A 7,409-nucleotide genomic window follows, 5' to 3' on the forward strand; every position below is an offset into this window, starting at 1 on the left:
GGACAGCAACTCTCTTAAGTAGCACTTAAAGCACGTCCATGGGGGCTTGGGTAGCTCAGCGAGTATTGACGCTGTCTGCCACCCCTGGAGTCACAAGTTCAAATCCAGGGTGTGCTGAGTGACTCCAGCCAGGTCTCCTAAGTAACCAAATTGGCCCGGTTGCAAGGGAGGGTAGTGTCACATGGGGTAACCTCCTCGTGGTCGCGATTAGTGGTTCTCGCTCTCAATGGGGCGCGTGGTAAGTTGTGCATGGATCGCGGAGAGTAACACGAGCCTCCACATGCGGAGTCTCTGCGGTGTCATGCACAGCGAGTCACGTGATAAGATGCACAGATTGACTGTCTCAGAAGCGGAGGCAACCCGGATTGAGGTGAGCACCACCACAAGGACCTAGTGGGAATTGGACATTCCAAATTGGGAGAAAAGGGGATAAAAATAAAAATAATAATAAAAAAAAGCACATCCTCGTGTGCTCATGTTAAGTGCAGTTTTGTGAAACGCATGTAAAAATAATGAACTTTAGTAAAATCACTCATAGAAAACACTCTTAACCACTAAGATCAATCATTATTGGGAAACGAGGCCCAGACTTATTCAAGCTGACAGAAAGGCTACGATAACTACAGTATCCACTCTGTACAATATATAAGAAAATTATACTGTACCTACATTTAGGACCATTAGGATTTATTGCATTGCGACATTATTTTCAGGACACTTAAGCACATTTTACCCCTAAATTCTCATTACCGTGCATCCAGACATTTTACTTTTACTGTTCCCATTGTTTTCAATGACAATTCTCATAACAGTGTAATTTATTTACTGTATTACAGTAAAAAAGATGCTGTTGTACACTTATTTTTTTAATTATTAAATAAGCGAGAAGTAAAGGCAGTACTAGGGGAGTACTACAATGAAGTATAAGCAGGGTTGGGGAGTAACGGAATACATGTAATGGGATTATGTATTTAAAATATTAAATATTAGTAACTGTATTCCACTCAGTTACAATTTAAATCATTGATAATTAGAATACAGTTACATTCAAAAAGTATTTGGATTACTGAAGAGATTACTTTTCATTTTATTGTCATTTGTTTCATTTAATATTTAGTCCTTTCAGATGGAAACATTTATCCATATAAATGATGCGATCCAAAGTGCATTTTAATAGCAGTGAAACACTTTCTTATGATGTGTTACATTCATACACGCAGACAGAGAAGTAAGTCTGAAGTAAGTTTGGAGCAGAAGAAATAGAAATAAACCTTGTGTAAATTGTCATGCTATAGCTAAAATGCTATTTCATGCACTTGTTACCAGGCATGATCATATTTATTTTTCTATAGTAAGACTTTTGATATTAGCGCAAAAATATTATTCTTAATGAGAATTTTTGTATTGTTTTTCTATAAAAATATTCTCTAAAAATTCTTTAAATTGTATTTATCTAAATTTGATTTAGAGGCAACACTGCATAAGATATTTATGCTTTTTTCAGAGAAAATATTTTTAACATGTGTATTTTGTTTTACTGTACTGGTAGATTTTAATAGCAAAAACAAGTGAAAAAACTGACCCCCCCCCCCCCCCCCCCCCCAAATTAAAAAATAAATAAATAAAATAAATACCTTTCAAAAATATCCTTTTTTCACATTACTTTAATGAGAATATTATAATGAACATCATTTTTGCATTGCGGTAATGAGAATTTAAGGGGGAAAAGGAAGATAATTTTCATGAAAATTATCTCACAATTGAAAAAATCTTTACGGCATAATATTCTATATTTAAAGTATAATTTTTTATATTTGTTTCTTTTTTCTTTTTTAGTAAAATAGGACCAGGACATTTTCTTGAGAGGTTTCGTGAGAATCACCCAGAAGCTGTTCTATAGTCAAATGGTTCAGGAATCAAGATGTGAATACCAAGAGCATCACTTGCAGGGCGCCACCTCCCTGTCTCAACCTATGGGCAAAATCTATCGGCCTCTATTTCCAAACGTCACGTCCACATAAATAGGTTCATGACAATAGTCTCATGCACTTTTTATGCTCCCTTAACATTTGCATAAAGGGATACCAGTTATAGAACAGACAAGACAAAAATGTTGGTCAACTGTTTTCATACGTGAAACCAGTGTGTAAACACAAGATGCTGATCCAATAATTCACAACACTAGACAGAGCTCTGATATTCTCTCTTACTGTATAATCTCAGTATGGGGACAACGGGCTGCCTAGACAGCATGTTAAGCATCATAGGCGTGTGTGCAGCATTTTTGAGCATCATAGGTGTGCTCCGAATCAGCTGAAAAAACCTTGCTGCGCGCGCAAATGATGCCCAAATATTCTGTCTAGGCAGTTTCTCACGAGCACATCGGCTAGATAAATCCATTGTAATTGCCTCCAGAGTCAACACTAAGATAAAAAGCGCAGACTGACAGGGGTTCGTGAAGTCTCTCGTTTACACGCTGCGGGTATGAAATGCAAAGCGCGATGCTGATCCACTGATTCAGTTTTAACTCATCGGCATCACGGACGTCAGGCCCGTTATAAAAAAATATTTCCCCCTTGCCGAAAATATATTTCATTCATGCTTTTGCCAATAGGCTACACGAACCACCAGTAAAGTAACAATGTCAATATTACCAGTGTGATGTCCCGGTCCATGTGAAGTCTCAGTATATCCCGAGCGCTGCTGGTTATTGAGGGCTTTTTTTTTTGCAGAATGGTGCCTGTAGTGTAGCCTAGTCCCTCCTCTACTCGCCGCCGGTGCGTCATTCTCATTTCAAGAGTAGGCTACAAGAAATTGTGCGTCATCTACATCTACTCTAGATACTGAGAATGAGATTATCGTTGATGCTGACGGACAGTCATTTTGAATATTTGAAAAAAATAAAAAAGTAGAGATTTGAATAATTAACCATTTCAGATGTGTGTGTGTGTGTGTGTATATATATATAATTATTATTATTATTATTATTATTATTATTATTAGATGATAGTTTTATCTGTTCACTTTGAAAAACACTGCGAATTAAAAGACAACAGTCTGACTGAGTGAATGAATAATTGAATGAATAAATAAATAGCCTAGTGAGTAAATAGCAATACCCCTGTAGCATCTCCTAGTGGTGTAGTGTATGAATTCTATACTGGTAACCACATTTCTCTGTAGAATGTATTCACATATGATGTAATAATCCTATGACTGAATGCTGAGTCCTTAAGTATTTATCCTGCCTTTCTGGTCTACTGTATATTTGTATTTAAAAACAGGATCACCCACCAGATGTAGTGTTCTGCATGTTACCATTATGATATGTTTGTATTTAGCAGCAGGATCAGGTACCAGATGCATTCAACCATAATGCTGATCTACAGTGCACCCAACAGAACTTTTGGGGAACAACAGTTTTGGGGAAAGTTGTATGGGGCTGCACCTTAAATGGGTGTTTTGTCAAACATTATATATCCAGGTCTTTAGAGACCCGGCACGTACTGTATATCTATCACAAATGGATCTACAAAATGCCCAGATAGTGTCAAATTTTCAAAACATTTTCGTGACAATTAGAAAATAATAGAATAGAATATATTGATATATTTATTCAGTTTTAGTTTAAAATAGTACATAGTTTTATAAATAGTTTTATTTTTCATATATCAAAGAGATGATGCAACAAATATAGAACAGGAATCATTACTTCCACAATGAAATTTAATGAGATGCAACTGGCTGTTAAACACATTATTTAGCTACACATAACACATAATCTACAAATAAGCTACACATAAGCTACTCATATGTATTTTCCCAGGCCCTTTTTGAGTCTAAATAGATGCGCAACTTAATTTTAGTAGTATGCCCAAATGACAGTAGCCAATACTGTTCATGTGTTGTACTTGCTATAGTTTACTTCCACATTGCTTCTTCATCAAATAGCAATGTCAAATATAAATCAAGTCAATCACTGAAACAACAGCGCTACCTTGAGTAAGAAATAACATGTATAATATGTATGTGCATATTCTATGATAGTAAACTTATATAGATATAAAATAATAATAAAATATGATTTATAGAAGCGCAAAAAACAAAAACAAAAAACAAAACAAAAAAACAACACTATTACATATCAATAGGTCTTTAATGACCCTATACACTTATAATCAAGCAGTTATAAAAATATACACTATTTAGAAGAGAAAGGCTGAGGAATTCTAAAGAGGTGTGGGCATAACTCCAAAAAAATGGATGAGGTACAGGGGGTGGAATGAGGTCCCAGGTCACTAAAGACCCGAGGTATGCATTAAAGGGTTAAATACTGTTTGTTTCACTTCAGATTAACCACTATCTGCCTGCTGTCTGTTTCCATTCACAATGGCCTATTACATTTCAAATCTGAAAGCATATCAGAGCTAATTAAATACAGGCTGGCCTGCAAACTTCTGACCAGGGACTAAATACGAAATATTTTTCCTTTTGTTTAATCCTGAGCAGGAACGGTATTTATTTATTTATTTTTCTGGTTCCACTGCCTCCTTTCCAATTGGTAACCGGTTAGAACGAAATTAAAGAATGGTTAATAACATTCTCTCTCTCTCTCTCTCTCTTTGTTTTAATAACAGTACTCTGCTAAAGGTGGGTGATGTAGCAGTTGCAGTGTTAATAGATCTCTCAAGGAATAAAAAATGGGACCAGGTCTGAAAAACACGCTCAAAATAAGGTATTTATCTCAACCAAAATAAGTGATAATAAGCAATTAAATTTTTTTCCCCATGTGGGGGAATTATCCACATAGAAATCATAACAATCAAAGGATACAGTAGCCTATAAGATAACGTCTTTTTAATAAATGGTATTTAATAATATTAAATATATCCCAAATATATTTACAGTGTAAAAAAATAAATAAAAAATAAATAAAAAAAAAAACATCTGGCCATCTAAAATCAATAAATAGCCAAAATCTCTCTCTCCTGCTGCTGCTGTTGCTGCATGCATACACACAGCTTAGGCATTTTTGGACTAAACATCATTTTATGCGGGCAGATTTGTAATTTTTATATTAAACATGTAATGATTATTTATTATTAATTATTTGATTTTAATTATTTGTTTTAATTACAGATCTGCTTCTTGGTCAGAACCCAGCAGCATCAAATCTGAATTAATGCATTATATCTAACAATAATTCAGGGAAGACTTGGAAACAACTGAGAAATGTACTTTTTACCTCAATATTTTTCCTTGCATCTGTATTAACCATGCATGTATGTTGTAATGATATATAATTGTATAAAAGATCTTCAGCATATCACAGCAGGCTATATCCATAACATGTAGTTTGGCAAAGAAATTTGTGATGCAGCAGTTTCCTTCGGAATCAAAGCACATGCTTATCATGTTCAACTAAAAAGAGAGCAGCCTGATTTTGGGGGCAACAGGAAGTGGTGTAATTCCGAAGATTTACTGTAATAAACCATTTAGACTTTGGTTGCATGAAAAAAATATATTCAGAGATATTATTTAGAATGTTTGTGTCATAAAATGAAAAGCTAGAATATGCCACATGGATTAATCTGGGTGCTATTTATCTACAGTTACATAGTGTGTAATTCAACTGCAACTACTACTGGATGTTTAAGTAATCTCAACTTCCCCCTTGTCAGATGAATACAAGCTGGACTAACACATGCATTGAAAGACATGACTCAGTCATGGACTGAAAAGGGTCAGTTTGCTTATGTTGTATAGGCTGCATGTAGCTAAGGAAAGGGAATGAAGTTTGGATAAGTAACCTAGATACAGTACTGTGCAAAAGTTTTAGGCACTTGTGAAAAATGTTGCATTGTGAGGATGTCTTCAAAAATAATGACATAAAAAGTTTTCATTTATCAATTAATGTCATACAAAGTCCAGTAAACATAAAAAAGCTAAATCAATATTCGGTGTGACCACCTTTGCCTTTAAAACAGCACCAATTCTTCTAGGTACACCTGGACACAGTTTTTCTTGATTGTTGGCAGATAGGATGTTCCAAACTTCTTGGAGAATTTGCCACAGTTCTTCAATCTATTTAGGCTGTCTCAATTGCTTCGGTCTCATTATGTAATCTCAGACTGACACGATGTTCAGTGGAGGGCTTTGTGGGGGACATGACATCTGTTGCAGGGCTCCCTGTTCTTCTATTCTAATTTTTTCTATTTGCAAAAAATGTTTGGGAGTCTAAAATGTATTTTTCCAATTGACACACTAAAGCTGAAGATATACATAACTATCTTAAGATAAATGTTTTTGTGAAACATCTTATGTGCCTAAGACTTTTGCACAGTACTGTAAACATTTTCTTATTTCAAATTTTCTAAACTAATTGATGATACAGGTATAATGATATACAGTATGTAGCTATTCTCCTCTACAGTGTATAACCTCACATTTGTTTTTAAGACAGAATCTTTCCTTTTTAATATTAGCTGCGCAATATACTTTCAGTAGAGCATCATGAATAGTTAATGTACATAATAGATAGATAGATAGATAGATAGATAGACAGACAGACAGGGTTGGGAGGATTACTTTTGAAACATATTCCACTACAGATTACAGAATACATGCTGTAAAATGTAATTTGTAACGTATTCCGTTAGATTACTCAATGTCAGTAACGTATTCTAAATACTTTGGATTACTTCTTCAGCACTGGTAGATTTTTTTCACTTGTTTTGACTATAAAAACTCTGCCAGTACAGTAAGACAAAATACACATGTTAAAAATTCATTCTCTGAAAAACCTAAATATCTTATGCAATGTTGTTTCTAAAACAAGATCAATCAAATTGATCTTGTTTTAAGGATTTTTAGATATTTTACAGGAAAACAATACAAAAATTATTATCAAGAATTCGATTTTTGCCATAACATCAAAGGTCTTACTAGAAAAAAAGAAATTATGATCCAACGTGAATTTTCTTAAAAAATATGATCGTGCCTGGTAACGTGCATGTAAAATGGCTAGAAATAGCATTTTAGCTTAGCGTACAGCTGACAATTTACACAAGGTTTATTTCTATTTCTTCTGCTCCAAACTTACTTCAAACTTACTTCTCTGTCTGCTCGTATGAATGTAACACATCATAAGAAAGTGTTTCACTGCTATTAAAATGCACTTTGGATTATATCATTTATATGTATAAATGTTTTCCATCTGAAAGGACTAAATATTAAATGGAACAAATGACAATAAAATGCAAAGTAATCTCTTCAGTAATCAAAATACTTTTTGAATGTAACTGTATTCTAATTACCAATGATTTAAATTGTAACTCTAGTGGAATACAGTTACTTATATTAGTTACTTATATTTTGTATTTTAAATACGTATTCCTGTTACATGTATT

At 34.1% G+C, this 7,409-nt stretch overlaps 1 protein-coding gene across 1 annotated transcript in view; it reads right to left on the bottom strand.

Annotated features, from left to right (window-relative positions):
* Positions 1-2,763, bottom strand: part of ptpreb (protein tyrosine phosphatase receptor type Eb) — a 29,550-nt gene extending 26,787 nt beyond the window's left edge. The window contains exon 1 of the mRNA XM_051723389.1: positions 2,655-2,763. The gene's annotated coding sequence lies outside the window, so the exon portion shown is untranslated. The remainder of the gene's footprint in view (positions 1-2,654) is intronic.
* Between the last annotated feature and the right edge of the window lie 4,646 nt (positions 2,764-7,409).

The sequence above is a fragment of the Myxocyprinus asiaticus genome, chromosome 17 (genome assembly GCF_019703515.2).
Source record: "Myxocyprinus asiaticus isolate MX2 ecotype Aquarium Trade chromosome 17, UBuf_Myxa_2, whole genome shotgun sequence".
Taxonomy (NCBI): domain Eukaryota; kingdom Metazoa; phylum Chordata; class Actinopteri; order Cypriniformes; family Catostomidae; genus Myxocyprinus; species Myxocyprinus asiaticus.